The sequence below is a fragment of the Hippocampus zosterae genome, chromosome 2 (assembly GCF_025434085.1).
Source record: "Hippocampus zosterae strain Florida chromosome 2, ASM2543408v3, whole genome shotgun sequence".
NCBI lineage: Eukaryota > Metazoa > Chordata > Actinopteri > Syngnathiformes > Syngnathidae > Hippocampus > Hippocampus zosterae.
This window is the reverse complement of record NC_067452.1, coordinates 10,182,746-10,200,890: the sequence shown is the minus strand read 5'-3', so window position 1 is coordinate 10,200,890 and position 18,145 is coordinate 10,182,746. Positions and strand designations below refer to the sequence as shown.

The 18,145-nt window shown below is 42.9% G+C and overlaps 1 protein-coding gene across 2 annotated transcripts in view; it reads right to left on the bottom strand.

Annotated features, from left to right (window-relative positions):
* LOC127594953 (uncharacterized) overlaps positions 1-18,145 on the bottom strand; it is a 352,607-nt gene that overhangs the window by 222,796 nt on the left and 111,666 nt on the right. The window lies entirely within an intron of this gene.

Genomic DNA, 18,145 nt, shown 5'->3' with positions numbered 1-18,145 from the left:
AAAATGACGTCATATTCCTACCCCCTTTACCTTGTCATTCGGTTGATTGTGAACAGAAATAATCCAAATAATTTCCATTGACAGCCACTTGTAGCATCATTAGCGCAGCAAAGATTTATAGATTGAATTGCGGCGTTTTTCTTATTTAGGTATGTCGTGATGCAAAGTTTGTCATTCTTGTTGTGGTTTCCTGATTTTTTTTTCTGCGGGTCAGGGAAAAAAGGGGATTCGGGTGGTGCAAATGCTCAAAATGAAAATATTTTCTATGTTATTACGTGCTGATTTGATTTGTTTGTATTATTATTTTATGATTCTGGTTCTGCTGGCCAGATGCATAGTTACATAAAGTTTTTATTTTAATGATTTAAATTAACAGATTGTCAGATCATATCGAATAAGCATGGTGCTTGCATTTGAAAGTATTGTTGAAAAGTCATGCATTTATCAATCTTTGGTTTTCTTGATTCAACTGTGTTGAAATCGAACTGAAACTGCAGCAGCGGGTTGTTGTTTTGTTTTCAGCATTGCCATGTACTTTGTCATGTCGGGGATCAATTTTCAATCCTGTTTATATGAATAATATAGTTAAACACTTAAATTTGAACTGTTCCATTCAGGCTGGTTTCTGTTTTGTCTTATTTCGGGGTTGTTTTTGGAAGAAATGGTTTCCTATTTTGCTTATTAAAGTCATTGAAATGGCAATATTCCATCTCAGACTTTGTACTATAGCAAGTCACTTATTTCATTCGGTTTTATTGCACATAGTCATCATTGAGCCATTTTAATATCGTAAAGCATTCACATTACAATAAACTGCAGTTACAGCGGTGATGGTTCGGTAGTCACAAACAAGAATTTTTGAATATCCTACACTTGATTTTCCACAGCTGTCGCACATAACTTGCACATGATGTGTTTCTGGATCTGTCGGGCCGTGGGGGTGCGGGGCGCCGGCCTCTGCTGACTTGTGCACAAACCCTCCGCGCGATCTTGACCTTGCAACAGAGGGAAAATAAAATCAACCCCCTGGATGTACATTGAGGTGAGGAATCATTTCGGGGGTCGTGCATGGCTTTGAATACACTTAGAAGCTCAACCCGGTGTGTTGGAGCGAAAAAAAAACAAGGTCCTATTCTTCATCGCCTGCTGAGATGATGAGAATGCGATCATATGTGGCCCATTTTTATTGTTAAAACCTATGAGAATTATAAGTGACGTGAGGCTATACACACATTATTCGCGCATTGCTGAGTGCATTTTTTTTGTCGTGAATGTGCGGTGATTCAACGGCATGAAATTGTCAACACGCGCACAACTAAAAAGCCGCAAAAGTAGCAAGTTTTGCTGTGTGATCCTGGTGTCGGAGTATTATCTGACCCGTGTCTGTACATTCGCTAGAGAAGGGGAATCGGATGTAGGTTACATTCTCCGTCCCGGTTCTGCAGTCTGGGGGCAGCGGTGCAGCTGTATGGGCTGAACCAGGACAAACGTGTTTCCACACTCTTCCACGTTGTGTTGAGTGATCAACACTGATATATATATAAATGTGTGTGTGTGTTTACGTTTTTTTGGGGTTTGCTGTGTGCTGATGCTTACAACACGCAATTTAGTCTTGCAGTTAAAAATGGAAGTTTAAATTATTATTATTACATTCAAATTTTTCTTTTTCCATCTATGCCAGTGACATAATAGTAGTATAGACAAAATACTGTAAATATATTTCTTTTCACTTGGAAGACCAAAGGTACAACCAAACCGTATATAACACTGTTGCCATTCGTCCAACCTAACAAGTCGTTGTTCCCTGCAAGTAAGTCAGCTTTGTGTTGTTCAACTATACAAGCCTAGATTTCATACTGAATAAGTACATTTGTGACAAAACCGAGCCAAGGTCATTCATTCAGTATGCATACTTGTTTTTTTTAGTAGTTTTGTCGTCGACTAGTTAGCACGTCACTCTTATACAGAGTCGACTCCATCCTTCCTGTGTGGGGTTTGCATGTTCTTCTTGTGTCTGCGTGGATTTTCTCCGGGTACTCTGGCTTCCTCCCAAATTCCCAAAACATGCACAGCAGGTTAATGGAACACTACATTATCTCCAGGTGTAATGAGCGGAAATGATTGTTTGTCTCTGTGTGTCCTGCGATTGTCTGACCACTACTTCAGGGTGTCCCCAACCGACTGCCCAAAGACAGCTGGGATAAGAGGATTAGAAAATGTATTGATGTATGTTTTTGGGTTTACCATGAGGCTTTGCTTCCTCAAAATACTTGCCTTGATTCCACAGGTTAGCAAACATCGATTCTATAATTACTCTATTTAATAACAGCTCAATTTATTAAAGAAGTCAAGAATGTATGATGCACGTAAACTAAGACATTTACTCTCGACTTGAAGATAGTTATGTGAGAATTAGCTCACCTCAAGGATAAAGTAAATTAACTTTTTCAGGAACATCAACACACCCGATTGTCATCTATTTGACTCTCAACACCATCACACTGGATTTCAAAAGAAACGAGCAAGATGTTCCTTTCATCTTTCATTTGAGATTTACACTGTTGGAATTGGAACCGTTAGTCGCACTATATTTCTCCCAGTTTTTATGACGGAGGCGGGCTAACTCCATGCGAGCGTCAAATATCCTCAGATTAAACCAAGTCCATGAGAAACAAAGCACTTCACACATGAACACATTCATTTCCAGCTACTTGTAATTCCAATGTTTCGTTTTCTGTACCAGAGATCTTGCGTTGGCTGTACTATATAAAGACTCAGTAGCGATGGCATACGATGCTGATGCTAGCATCATTATGGGCACGCCATCAGACATCAACATGATGGGTATATATCAGATGTCATCATGCGCCACCGTAACTATGCATGCCGCCATCTTGGGTTAGCGTTTATGACGGGGGGGGGGGGGGGGGGGGGGGACAGTTGCACGAAAGGAACGAACATAATCAATTTGCACCAAACCAATTAAAGTTGAACAACTGTATTTGATTGTTTTCAATTCATATACATATACAATAAATATATGTATGTATATATATATATATATATATATATATATATATATATATATATATATATATATATATATATATTCTCCACATAGTCACATATATTATGACAACACCTCCGACTCCTTCGTATTAGGTATTGTAATATCTCAACTTGGTAACAGTATCACTGACGCATGCGCACTACCTGGTTTTGCAATTTTCCTCATAAAAGCGAACGAACCAGCAGAAGAGTTTCTCTGCATGTTGTGAAACTGTAGAACAAGAGTAAAGAGGAACAAAGGTGGCAGGGGAGAGTAGACGAGAGCACAAGGCTCAGCTCAGCGGAAGAGCCAAGGACACGGTGACCAGGCGTTCGTAATGATTTTAGTCTCCGATCACACATTCATGCCCCCCTGCAGAGATCCTATCTGCATTTAGGCTCCTCATCCTCTCCTCAGCAGCAGGAGCAGCAGCAGCACCGCTAACGGGAGCCCAGACTCTTTAGACCAAACGTTTTCAAAACGTGAGGTCGTCCACTCCCCAAGTCTTGGCTGTGCTAATGTTTGCGTATTTCACCCTGTTTGACCCCTGTCTCCAAACAGCATGAGCTCATTTGGCGCTTGCATAATTAGCAAGATGCTCATTCTACAATATGCATTCCCAGAGTCCACGTGTGGTTAGTTTAATTGCTGGTTCTAATTTTTTCTGTAAACACTCACACAGAAAACCAGTTCAGGTCCCCACCACAAGAACGGTCCAACTGAGCTTTCTGCTTGCAAATTGAGATGATTTTTTTGGAGATGAACATGAGTGGGCAGAGAAACTAAAATTTCTAAGACAGTAGGTTTGGAGTTTTCATTACACTTCAGTTTTTGTTGTTTAGATTTTTTCCCCCGTGAATTCAGTTTTAAAATTTTATTTATTTTTATTTTTTAGGTTTTTTAAAAACTTTTTGGTAAAATGCTTAGTTGCAGTTTTGTTTTTTAGTTTGAGTTTTTTGCAGTATGGTGTATTTGTCAGGTGGGAGTTTAAATAAAGTCACAGTAAGTTTTGTTCATTAAAAACTCAAAAAAGATAAAGATAACATTACAAGATGAAAAGGATATTAACTTACCAACATTAAATTATAACCATCAATAAAGTCTGTTTAGTGACATAAAAAATTAGACCAAGATAAATAATTTCAAATATAATACTCCATTATTAATGTGACCTATTTTGTACGACTCCATTGAAAAAAAGGAAACCTTTTTGAGCTGGGTCGTAAAATTAAACTGAGATGAGGTGATGATTTTCACAAGTGTGCAAACAATCTTATAATTGGGGATATGGTCATGTTCATATTTACCACAGTTTAACTCATGGCATGCGAGTCAACACACACCTATCACCATTCAAAGTTTCCCTGCTTAACCCTACAACTGTTCAGTTGTTCTAGCGGGCTTTTCATGACTTTTTTTCCTGGCAGAAGCCTGAAGATTAAGTGATAAAACTTACTGCTATTTGACACTGTTTATAATTCCCTCCACATGGCCTATAAGGTTCCAATTGCAGCAAAAGAAAAACAGCCCCAAATGGCATGATGCTGCCACCACTATGCTTCACTCTAGTTGTGTTCTTTTGGCGAGGAGCAGTCTTGTGTGTGTGTGCCCAACATACCTTTTGGAAATATGGCCAAAAGGTTCAACCTCGGTTTCATCGGACCACAACCAGCTAACCAGTGCGTTCTCCAGTTTATGGTATTTCTGCATGTTTACTCACCAGTCTCAGTGACCTGCTTCCATGACTAGGCATTTGCTTTTGTCCGGGATGTAATCATAATCAAAAAACCCAAATGGGCCTCTGCCGTTTACTCGCCACTTTCGTCACTATGCTGTTATGCTATAGGCCTCATTGTCAATGGGCTACGTCAATTTTCAACATCGAGGTGCAACTGTACAACTTTCGTAAAACCGACAGTTCAGTGTTTTACATTTGAAATAATCACAAAAAATCTTACCAAGACAAAAACAAAAAACATTTTTGCGACAGTCATCAGTCATTTAGGTAGTTCTGTGACCATAAATTGTACAATGCTGTTTTAATTAGCTTTCCCCCCCCTAAAGCATTTTTGTGTTTATTTTATATCATCAATGAAAATATATTTTTTTAGTTTTATTTTTCATTATTTGGTTGGTTTTCATTTTCATGATAATAGCCTTAGTGCGGAGCATCCCTGTGTAGGGCCGCGGCCTTCTACTGGGGCGTTTGCATATTTGCCTTTCCCTCACACATTCCAAGGTCATACATGTTAGGTTCTTTGAAACCTCTTAATTGCCCTTCAGGACTCGCTTTTTGTTGACAGTGCACCTGCGTTGTGGCACAAATGCCAGTGGATCCAAACTTTCCAGGAGTGCAAGGCTTGGTGCACACGTAGGCTAATTTGCCGACCGCTCTCTGCCAAGCTAGGCGGACCGGCATAGCAGAGACAATTAGATGGCAGAGAGTCAATTAAAACCTCATGCCTGCTCGGACTACATCTACCACTGGACCTGGGTAGACAGCTGATCTAACACAACATATTTCATTCATAAATATGTGAAGAGTAGGGTTGAAATTACCCTCTGAATCATTGTATTATAATTTTTTTAAAATCATCCAAATTAGCGGCAGTTATGGGTGGGTGGGCACCAAACGATCGGGTTGGGGTCCAGTCTCTAAGTGCCCACTTGACGGAGCAGATGTTTTTTTCCGTCATGTTGAGACTCTAGTGCGCAATCAGTGCACTTCATTGGCCATGATTGAAGCCTGCAATGTCCACTCCCACAACGGCGCAGGCTTTCTTCTCACAGATCTTCCGGCCTGCAGTGAACCGCGGAATTCATAATCATCTCTCTTCAGTTTTCTGGTCAATTTCAACTCCCCTGCACTCCTTCAGCGGGGACTAGTGCACCAGTCTCAGGTCATAGAGGCCTTACTGCAAAAACAAAATGTCCAAAGTGCTAATGAACACCAAGTTTAATTTAGCTTGGATTTTTATATGAAGGAATTTACAACTGTATACTTTAAGATAAAATAAGATAAGATAAGATAAGATAAGATAAGATAAGATAAGATAAGATAAGATAAGATAAGAAAACCTTTATTAGTCTCGCAATGGAGAAATTCCCAATTCACAGCAGCAAAGTTATGAAAGGAAGAAGTAGAACAACAAAATATAGGAGCTGCTGGAGGTTAAACTGAACTAAATCCTCACACTGATGCACTCCAAAAGTGTCACATCAAACATATTCAGACTCTTCCCAAAACAAGATAAATGTTTTGTGCTCACGTTTTACTTGATGCATGATGTCAAGAGATTTCTATCTCTCCTCATTTGAGCCACTGCAGTCCCCTCTTTTGCAATGCATTTGTACCTGCTTGGTCGTAACAACGCCATAGTAGCTATGATAGACACATATGGCCAGAGCAAGTCAATAAAAGTGACCCTCCCATACTCCTCTGCTTCCGGGATGTGAAACATTATTCCGGGTGGGATTAATCCTCATCTGGCCGCCGTGTGGCTGAGGCCAGCAGGGGAAGATAAGAGAAGACACCACGTGGTCAATAATATGCTTGAACAGAAAATACACTTCACTTGAAAAAGATGTGGTCGCAGTGCATCAATTCAGGACACACGCTAAGTCCATGGTGGTGTTTAACACTCTCCTCAATTCAAAGAGATTTACAGAAAGTCGCAAATAATTAGCTTTTGGATTTGAACGTGATCATGGGTGATTTATTTTAACATGATTTGTGAGGTTGTTAAAGTACACTAAGCGTTTGAGATTTGGATGACCTTATGTAGGAGTGGTACCAAAAATTCAAAATGTAATCGAACAAGATCATTAATTTTACTACACATTTCTCATCTCTTACTCATCCGTTCCAAACACAGAGCACATGGCTCATGTGAACACAGTGTGTTCGGCGTGCATGTGTGCCAACCTCTGCCCCGTCGAACGTCCCTCGCCTGGGAGGTAAATAATTGAATGGATCCATTAATAAATAAAGTGCAGGGGGGGAGACGGGAGCAGGCGGTAGAAGGGTCAGTCATTTTTACAGTCACCAAGCGGTGAGTGGGGCGTTAGCGAATGCGCTTCCACTCCCTCCTTGCTCACTCCCACTCAGGCATGAGCCGCATTAGATCCTGGGCTCAGAGCAGGACATGCCATTTCAACACACATCCTCCCCTTATCCATCAGGACAAGGCAACTTCCTGTTAGGATAGTGGAGGGTGATATCTGGCAGACTTTATACATTTGACCCGACCAATAGTTTTACAGTAAGGGCCTTTGTAATGTTCAGTTGGCGGGTGTTATTCTCACATGACATTGCCTGCTATTTTCATTAAAAAACTTGCCAAGGGACCATTAAGTGGAGAAGAGAAAAGGAAGTGGTGGTTTTAAAGCATGCGTGTTGAATTTTAATACAATTCATTATCAACCTTTGAAAAGCTTCAGTAGTTGTCTAAAGATTACCCCGACTCCTTATATCTGAAGAGTTGCCTGTTAGCTAATATATATATATAATCACAATCAAAGTTTTGTGATTGGCTGGCAACCAGTTGAGGGTGTCCCCGCCTACTGCCCGAAGACGGCTCCAGTGCGACCCTTGTGAGGATGAGCAGATCAGAAAATGGATGGATGTATCAAAGTCCAACAACTAAATGAAAACATGCTGCCCTGAAATCCCAGCTCTGAATGCAAACATGCACCCCTTTCTCGACATCAAATTCGCTATTAATGCTCAGCTTTCTTTCTGACTCTTTCAAATCAGCTCCTCTAGTTTTCTCTTTCTGTGGGCCTTCTTCTATATTTTACAGCCTGATCTCTATTTAGATTTCCTCGTTTGGAGTTGCCACAATGCTCCCTGCTGCCAACATCTGTAAGTGGTTTGGAGGCAAGAGACACGATGGAAAAACATTAAAAAAAAAAAAAAAGAGCAGGACTCGGTTCTACAACTGCACCGTGATGAAATGGAGGCTGTGAAAGGGATCGAAACTGCTCCGGGATCAGGGGCCTGCTCGGGAGCCAGGCCAGGCTCAAATTAAAAAGGTTGGCAGTGATGCGTGTTATATCTGCGAGGAGATACATGTTAGTAGAAAATTGCTGATATCATTTACTCTTCAGGCAGTCTTCATATTCCTGCGCAGTATTTAACAGAAACATACAAGCCACACAAGACGATACTTCAGACCGACGGCGGGAGAATGGCGTTGTTGGGACGCAGTCGTTTAAGGTTTACTGGGGATTGACCTTCATCACGTGTCAGGTTTTAGGCAGATTGGACTTGAGCTGCAGCACTTTTAAAGAGATTATGTTATTGTAAGAGATTAGAGGAAGTAGATACATTGAAGGGAGCTAATGAGGGAGCTCTCCCCTCCCTAGCTGCATGCCGGCTTAATGCATTGCTCACTGTCCTGTTGATAATGCACACCACAATGCTATGATTGTGCGACGAGAGGCCTTCCAGTGTCGTATTATTTATTTATTCCCCCCCCCCCCCCCCCCCCAGCAAACTATACTGTTGATAGTTTGCGACATACCAAGTTTCAGAGTTGTTCATTTATTTGAGGGCATGTGGGTGCCATTTACTGTGTCGGTAAAACGAGTGAAATGTCGAAGGGGAGAATCAGGGGATGTGTGTGCACAGTAGGGTCTCATTAGGTAATGAGGGTGATTACGCTGCATTAGGTAGCGAGACGCGAGGCAACAGCCACAGGGCGGGAGGAGAGAGGAGAAACATGTGTCTGTGATTTGCGGCATAAGCACATACCATTTAATTGAGACAAGCTGTCTCTGCGTCCTGATTGGTGCAAAGCTGTCCTCTGCGTGTCTGCTTGGCCCTCACCGTCCTTAACTCAGAGGTCAGAAAGACCGATGTGGTGCGAAAGGGTGGAAAGGGATCGTGGAAAGGTACTGACTGGACTCAGAGGTAGCCGCAGTTCAAGTTGGAGAGCGGAACACCGCCCGTCTTGACTTTTCTAGTTTAGACTGTTGCATGTCGAAGAAGTAGAAGGTGGAAATGTTTTGTCTGTGACTCAAGAAGCCGACTGATCGTGGTGCAAAGCTTCATCTCAGATCAAAGACAGCACATTTACCAGCAGCGATGAGCGCTTGAGCACTAAAGGTGCCACAGGATTCCCTCTGCAAGGCACACTGCTGTCTCCTACACGTAGAGAAGTATTTTTACCCTGGATAAAGTGCTGACCCAGTCTCAGGTAATTACACCCCTGTTGGGCTTTGGCACAGACATGTCAGAGCAGTGCTGAGTGCACCTTACACCCCGGCGACGGGTAAACCACACTCATCTCACTCATTTCGTGAACACAGAGCCTGGCTGCAAATGAGAGTGGGGAGGTGGGGGCCTACCTTGGCAAAGTCGAGAAACCTCTCTCTTCGGCATCCCGTCAACAGTCAAAATGTGCGCGAGAGGCAAAAAGAACGTTGACAGATATGCAGTGAGTGGAAAAAAGGGCAAAGACATATCAAAGTGCCAAACAGTGGGATTATGGTCAAGTGCTGCGTGTATGCGGTGCATTTCCTGGCTCTGGATTCAAGCCAGTAATCCCTAAGAGGGTTAGGCATGTTCTAATCACTTGTAACACAATAATGTTGAACGAGCGTGATCAAGATACGTCTTTCATGGGTTTGTAGTCACGTATAGAAATAAAACAAAGGTTTTACTAACAAGCCTGGACGCTGCGATGCCTCAATACCATTGGGAGAAGGTTCTTAGTTTGGTTTGAGACAATGAGCATGTTTTCGATGAGTGGAATATTTGTACAATTCTGAATCTACTCATGAAGGTATGTGCAATCTGCAAGCTGGCAAATGGCCAACATGTCTTTAGGGCATTTGGGTTGAGTTCAGCCCGGTTCACTCCCTTCTACCGGTGCACTTCGGATGCTGTAAATATTTTCTTTTCCCATTAAACATGCAATGAGGAGGCTGCACGCTGATCGTCTGGGCTCCTTCTCATGTCAGAAATAAAATTCGGCAGCTGACCAACTTGCTGGAACTTATCGTCTTGAGAAGTGTGAGGAATCAAGTACGGGGTTTGAAATGTGTGTTCATCAGTCATCATTTTTTAAAAGTTCATTGTTATTATTCCGATTGATCAATCAGTGGTCATTTAAAACCGTGTATGACAGGATCGGCATTAAAAAAAAAGTTTTACATTTTTGGCTTTGCTCCTGAGGATGTTGAAGCTAGTTTGCGTTGGGGCCTTGAGGCTTTCTTGATGAAGACTGTTTTTGTTTTGTAAAGGTTTCGAAGGGCGTCTAGGCACAATAAGAGTTAGTTTCAACCTAGCTTTCATTTTTTGAGGATTTTGAAGTGACTGCTTGGTTGAAAAGATGAGTGAATCAAACCGACAGTACTACCGACAAATACAACTTTTGTCCTGTGACAGATAGGCCACGACAATACAAATGCATCAGCCTTCGCTCATGTGACTTTGACGCCATTACTTCTTTGGTGTTACCGAGACAAGTTTCTAAATAAAGCCCAGTATTGGAATGGTCTTCAACGAGACGGTTTAAAGAGTCGAGCCAGTGAACATGTGCTTTTCAGACTTTGTGAGCAGAACAGGAAACCTTGAGTCTGTGTTGTCTTTACTTCACTGTCCAGAATCTATGTATCGTCTCTCCCGTTAAATGCATGTTTGATGGAAACTATGCGCTGTGTGTCGCGCGTCAAAGGGAAATGGTTGCGGTCAGACCATAGTCCTTGACAGAGGAGGGAGGAAAGCAAAGAGAAGACAGCGTAAAAAAGAAAAAGTGCTTGAATTTAAAGGATGATTCTATATACAGTTGGTATTTTATCCACATGTGCGTCGGCGCATAGGGATGCGTGCAGGAAGGTTCCAGCTGAGGTGCAGTGTGTGTTCTATGCTGGTGGGAATGTGCCACTGCACGTTAATTCTCCCTTCACGCTTGCGTTGAGGAACACAGAGCCTCTAATTGATGCTAAACAAACTGCTGACCCACACTCAGGATGAAAGTCTGTCTCTGATGCAAACGCGGTGTCAAAAGCTTAAAAAGTTCGGCCCTCAAACTCACTCAAAAGTTAAGATGCGGCAAGCACATGACATGTTATTTATGTTGGATTTTATCATTGGAGCGCAAGTGAAAATGTACAAACAAGTGACACGCCGGGAGTGTATGATTTGCAATTGCCCCTTGGTAGTTTGAGGGGCATTTTGGAGAGTGACTGTGCATGCCTTCGCAGACACTGGGAGGTGAGGGGTGTCCTACTCATCCTTGCCCCTCCACACACACACACACACACACACACACACACACACACACACACTGGCCTACATGCACACACAACTAAGAAGCACAACGATGCCTTTGTACAGGCCACATTTGCTTGTGTTTCCTCGCGGATGGATCATCTCCGTAGCCTGCTGCATGGAGGGCAAGTGCATGCACGCCACGGAGCGGGAAACAGAGGGAGGGTGGAAAGGAGTGGGCGAGAAGTTATAACTTGAATCATTTTCCACAGATTCCCCTCGTCTCTTGTCTTCTGAGTCTCCCGTCACTCCCTCCCTCCCCCACAGAGGAATCCAGTCCCTCCTTTGGGATCGGAGCCCTTTGAAGGTGATCCAGAATTGTGTTCTGCGCCTGCTCGGCTCATGCCACCTCCACTCCCTCCGCACCAGCCCTCGGGGCGGGCGGGGGGGGGGGGGGGCTGGATCCCGCTCAACCTGAGAGAAGCCATGCTCTAAATCCGGGCCCGTACGCAACACCGCTCCAGGCCTCACAGAGCGCCACGCTGTACCCCGGAGAGAAGGCAGGCAGCCCGCAAAGACAGAGGACAAAGGGAGACGCACGCACGGTCACGTGCGGTGATTAAATGCAAAGGATTGCCTCTCTACCTTCATCACTTTGCTTTTTTTTTCATCCTTACACCTCCTCCCTCATTCCAAGCCACTTCCCCTCTGCTTTGCCTTCGCTTCCTCTCTCGGTCCCAAGGGCAAACTCATCAAACTGGTTCCTTTGGCACACTAGGAACACACAAATACACACTGGGATGCCAACACTACCTCTTTAGTCAACAGAGGCCCTTTCACTTGCGAGACTTCAGAACCGAACAACAGAAGACAGCAATTGACAAACAGACAAAAAAAAAGAGAATAAAGGCAGATAAAGAGAGAAGTGATCCAGAAGGATGTGCATTCCTTTGGCTCGCCTGGCTCGAGAGCATGCACAGGAGACGTGTTGCTGGCTGTTCCCTTTACTATCCCCGAGCCACATGGGCTGGCACAACTTTGTGTGTACTCGAGTGTGTGCACATGCGTGTGTGTGTGTGTGTGTGTGTGTGTGTGTGTGTGTGTATGTGTGTGTGTCAAACTAAGGCAGACATTGCAATTTCACTTACTACTTTTATCACCTATACTGTATGTGTGTGTTCTCAAACATAATAACCAGAGGAACACACACTTCCAGTGTACTGCTTTCAATTAAAACTAAAGAGCTTCCAGAACCACTGGGTCCTCTTGCCAAAACGTGCCGCACGTTTACACACAAGCAAATTTACACAAGATGGTAATTTATCTTTTGTGACACAGCACAAATTAATTGCAATCACATGACTTTTGGGGCCACAATGGTTTGGTGCTCAAGGGCAATTCATGTTTATTGCCATATTTTATATTTTGGTTACATTAAAAAAAACAATCTGAACAGGAAATCCCAAGAAAGTCACAGTATAATAAACATTAATTTGTTTTGTCTGACCACGCTCAAAACAGTCGTATGTCACATCATCTATTTCAATGGAAAATTAACGAAAATGCCATTAATCCTTTTAACCTTCGCTAAAAAAAGTCCAAGTCGTTTCTAACTCAAGGCACCGCTGTATTTGTATTGTAATAGAATATACTGGGTCTTGTAATATTATAGATTTACTACTACTCAACATTTTGCTACTTGTGAAACATTTTGCCACCATTGTTTCATTCTTATTGCTTTTGAAGGATATATAGGCATAGTCTGAAATTTGTAAAACCATGGAATCCAATTTAATACTCAACTGCATGTGCATCATGATTCACTTACTGCGACTCCTCCCGATATGCATGATTGGGTCTCGTGACGGTGCAGTATATGTTAAGTGTCCGGAATAATCCGGATAGGGGTGGAGCCCACAAATGTAGATAAAGAATAAGATCTAGGTACAAAAAATGTTTTTTTAACAAAATGCAAGACTGACAAAGTACAAATCAAGGCGCAAGAAACAGACCAAAAGCGCTTGCCAAAGGCGAAGAAACGAGAAAACGTAAATTGCTTGTCAAATAAAAGGACAAGAGGATCCAAAACATGAGAATACAAACCAAGGCTATGAAGTAATGAAAACATACTAATGAGTGAAACAATATGAGCCAAAAATCAAGAATGGCTAGAAAATTGTGACACAGTCATGAGCTAGGCTTAATAATCCAATAGTCAGTTGTCTGTGAAGTATATATAGCCAGCTGGTAAAGAGTTCTGATTAGTGTCAGGTGCGGCTCATGAGGGAACACCCTCCACTCCTGCCAGACACTGAAAAACAAATGGGACAGGATCATGACAGTATTATACACACACATTAACGACACAAACGAAAAAGACTCTCAAACTACTGTCTGCTGTGAGCTGTGGTAAAATCATCATTACATAAAGAATACGGTCGCTGACATTGAGGATTGTTATATGGTCGAGTTGCAATGTTTCTGTGCAAATATCTGGTGCCTAAAGTTTTATGGCACTACCACGGCGAAACTTTCTGTTAGCCCATCTGTGGTATTTTTGCATTGAGGTGATTTGATTGCCACAACCAACCTTTGCTCATAGGTCAATGCAAAAGGAGCTTGGAAAATGGATTTATTTCAAAGTCAAGTCAACTGTTTCGGAAGACGTCACTGTACTTGGTTAGATGACCACATTGTCATTGCTCATGAGAGTGATGGCTAACTTGAAATTACAATTTTTGTAACCGGTGTTGCGCATAAAAACGATTTACCATATCTTCCTTTCTTCCATTGAAACCTTCATCATCATCACCTTCGAGTGACATTTCTGTGTTCCAGCCCTGTGATGTCACAAGGGTCAGCGTTGGAGTGTTTGCTGTGAAGAAGAGCATTCGGTGTGTGTGCGAGCTATCTATAGCCAGTGTAGCCCTGGGGATTTGTGTTTTAAACTCCATATTCATGACACATCACTTTGAGGATTAGAAGGGCATCATCAGATTGAGGGCCTTACAGCAGAGCGCACACACACACACACACACACACACACACACACACACACACACGCACACACACACACACATGCTTGCACACACACTCACACACACACACACACACACACACACACTCAAACAAAAGAGAGACACTCAGTAAGTTTTTTTTTTTCCGGCTAAGCATAAAATACACACTCTTGAAGAAATTATCTATTTTGAATAACGCGTGTGGCCTTGCTTTCTTTATTACAGTTGAGAAGGTTTTTGTTTATTTTGTTTTTTTTTTCCAGAGCACGATTGCTTTGTAACACTAACCCACCACCCGTTGGGTGTTAATTTGAGCAGTGATGATTTGCTTACTTAGTCCTGTCAGCCACAAAGATTCGTCTAACACTGACAGTTCAAATACTTCGCGTTGGACTTGTGAGTGTCAATTAAGACACAAAGGTATCCAAATTGTGTAAGGCGGAGGTGTATTAAGGAATCTGATCTGGTAGTGGTGGTGGTGGGGGTTGTAAAGGGAGATGGGGGTGTTCGTGCCGACAGTGAGTCTCTGGGCTGTGATTGTATAGTTTGTGGCTGTGTGTGCATCCATGCATGCATGTGTGTTCTTATCTCTCCGGGTCAACAGCAGCAGGAGCATCAGAGGAAGCGCAGACTTTCCTTCCTGTGCCTTTCACACTGTCACAACACACCCTGGCCATGAAACTCTCTGGCTTCATCCAATTTACACAGCAACCGAGTGAGCTCATGAGTTTAGAATGTACAGTATGTGTGAGATAAGCAGTAGAGTGTCCATACATTTATTTGAAATGACGGGACTAATTAGGCAGGTGTTTGGTGAAGCAGCTGAGGTGAAAAGGTTAGGAAAGTATGCCGCGGCCTTGTAGTTTTCGAAGGAACAGTAGTTAGAGCTGTGACCTTGGGAAGGAACACCTCTCTTCCCAATGTTTTGCACCTGCAGCTAGCCACTGGCGGACAGACACTGCTTCCTGTTTCAGTCTGTGTCGTCCTCAATAACAGCACCGGCCCTCATTCCTCATTCGATGACTGTGAATGTGGGAACCTGAGGAGTGCACTTAAGGAGCAGGTGTTAGTAATTCTTCATCACCCCCCTCCTTATCGGCCATGGACTGATAAGCCGGGACTGTCTTCATGATGAGCAGACCTCGATGAAGCAGCTATGACCTGTACACACATACACATACACAACTGGACAAGCACACGCGCATACACATCCTTGTTATCACCGTCTTCATCGCTCCGATTCTTTTTCCTCTGTGACGTGGTTCGACACACAGAGCCCTCGTGTGAATCCGTGCAAGCTGGTCATCTCGGCAGCGTTGCGGTCACCCCTCTCCCGCCCACCCCCCTCCCCATTCATCCCCCCCTTATTACATGTCATGTCTTGTGACTTGTTGTAACTGTCATATGCTTACTTATGTGCTACGGTCTTTTTTTTATCCTGGACTTAAATTATCAGAAGAGGATAGTTCGAGCGTGTTTTTTTCCCTCTCCCTACCCAGCGTTTTCCTTTCTGAAGTCTGATTGTAATTTCCCCATTGCGGGACAAATAAAGGATATCTTAAAGGGCTTGAGTATATATTTTGGGTGATATTTGTTAACATTGTCACTATGGCATGAAAATGATTGGTGAAAAAAAAATGCAGGCCACTCTCGTTGCATCTTTGAGTTTTAAGAAACCAACCAAGAAAAAACAGCCAATCAGAAGAAGAAGGCGTAACTGATGAGATCAATCAATCAATCAATCAATCAATCATTATAGCTAAAAAAAAATCACTTTTTCCTTTCGATTGAGTTCTACATGAATAAGGTCGCATTAATGCTGGGGGCTAAGTAGAAATGATTTATCTTTGTCTTGTTTTTCCACATCACAAAAACTGGGATTTGAAAAAAGGTGTTTTGGAGTAATTTTATAAACAATGTATGCAGTCTAGACAACTCAAATGTGCAGCATACAGCGCAGCACACGGATACATACAAAAACATACAGACACTCTGTAATGCTCTGAAATGGGAGCTGTGCCAAACCAACACTTCATTTCCATTTCAAATCCAAGTCCCGACTTTGACTTTTTAAACACTAAACTAGTTAAGATGTCACTTTCCCTCTTCGTCCGTAATGTTGCTTGTCAACGCAGCAATTTGCGTTACTATGACAACTTCAAATGTATTATGTTAAGTTGACAAGTCAAACCCATCTACGAGCAAGTTGTGATTACATTTCAATAACCAAGCAGTTACAACCCCACCTATTTTACTGGCTCTTTAGCCGCGATGTCATTTAAAAAAAGAGGTTGTTATTATTGTATCTTATTTGCTAGGGTTGAGTTAAGAGAGCTCATAAATTCAGCTTATAGAATCGAATAGTGGGCGGCCCGGTAGTCCAGTGGTTAGCACGTCGGCTTCACAGTGCAGAGGTACCGGGTTCGAATCCAGCTCCGGCCTCCCTGTGTGGAGTTTGAATGTTCTCCCCGGGCCTGCGTGGGTTTTCTCCGGGTGCTCCGGTTTCCTCCCACATTCCAAAAACATGCGTGGCAGGCTGATTGAACACTCTAAAATTGTCCCTAGGTGTGAGCGTGAGTGCGAATGGTTGTTCGTTTCTGTGTGCCCTGCGATTGGCTGGCAACCGATTCAGGGTGTCCCCCGCCTACTGCCCGGAGACGGCTGGGATGGGCTCCAGCACCCACCGCGACCCTAGTGAGGATCAAGCGGCTCGGAAGATGAATGAATGAATGAATGAATCGAATAGTTTATTCGGTGGAAAACATCACTTTGGCAGATAGTAAAGTGAACATGCTGCTTTATTAACTTCATGGTACTTACAATACTGAATTCTCTATTTTCCGTGTGATTGTCATAAACCTGATGTTGGTAATTTTGCGGAAAAGCACAGGAGGGTTGATCTGCAAGAGGGAGGACTGGTCAAGAGTGGTCACGGTCAACTTCAATCATGGCATATCAAATTGGCTCCTTTCATTCCACTGCCCTCACGCTGCAATGCGTCCTCACACTGGCGTTTTATGGAGTTACAAATTGACAAGAAGGAGAAAGCTGGAGATGAAGTTTTTGAAGTGATCGGTGCTGGTGAGGACAGCTGTCGCTGGTGAGTGCGGCCGCTTCCCCTTCAAGCTGCGTCAAAGCGGGAGGATGACATTATAAATGTGAACAGTAGAGATAAAGACACTTGAGCAACAAGATTCAACATTTCCCTGTGCAAGTCACGTGAACGACATTTCCAGTTGCCATATGTGTTGTCCTGTGAGTTGTAACACCAAGATCAAATTGCTGAAAGAGTATTTGCACGCCATCCATCCATCCTAAGAAAACAAAAGAAGATAAAGAAAACGTAAGGTCACGATACGACTAAAAGCCGCACCTGAAGAAGCAAAAGTTGCGATGTTAAAATAACTCAAAAACCTCAAACATCTATTCATCCTTCCGTCCATCCATTCATTATCTGAGCCGCTTATCTTTTCAAGGGGCGTGGGGGCTGCTGGAGTCGATCCCAGCTGTCTTGGGGCAGTAGGCGGGGGACACCCGAAACTGGTTGCCAGCCAATTGCAGAGACCTCAAACACTGTAAATAAAACATGGCTTCAATGATTCAGTATGGCTGTGATGTGATGAGCGGACTGCGTGAAGACCGGGTATGGACCAAGCAACTATTATGGCTCTTTGTGATCTGTGATATATTGAAACAACAAAGAAAAGGATAATATGTTTCAATTCAGAGACCTTGAGGAGCTCCAACTGGCAGATAGTGAAATACAAGTCGACATTCTGGTCTCTGCGTAGACAAACCGGATTATAGGATCTTTGAAAATACGGAACATAAATTCTGAAATCCGGAAAACAATCTGGACCC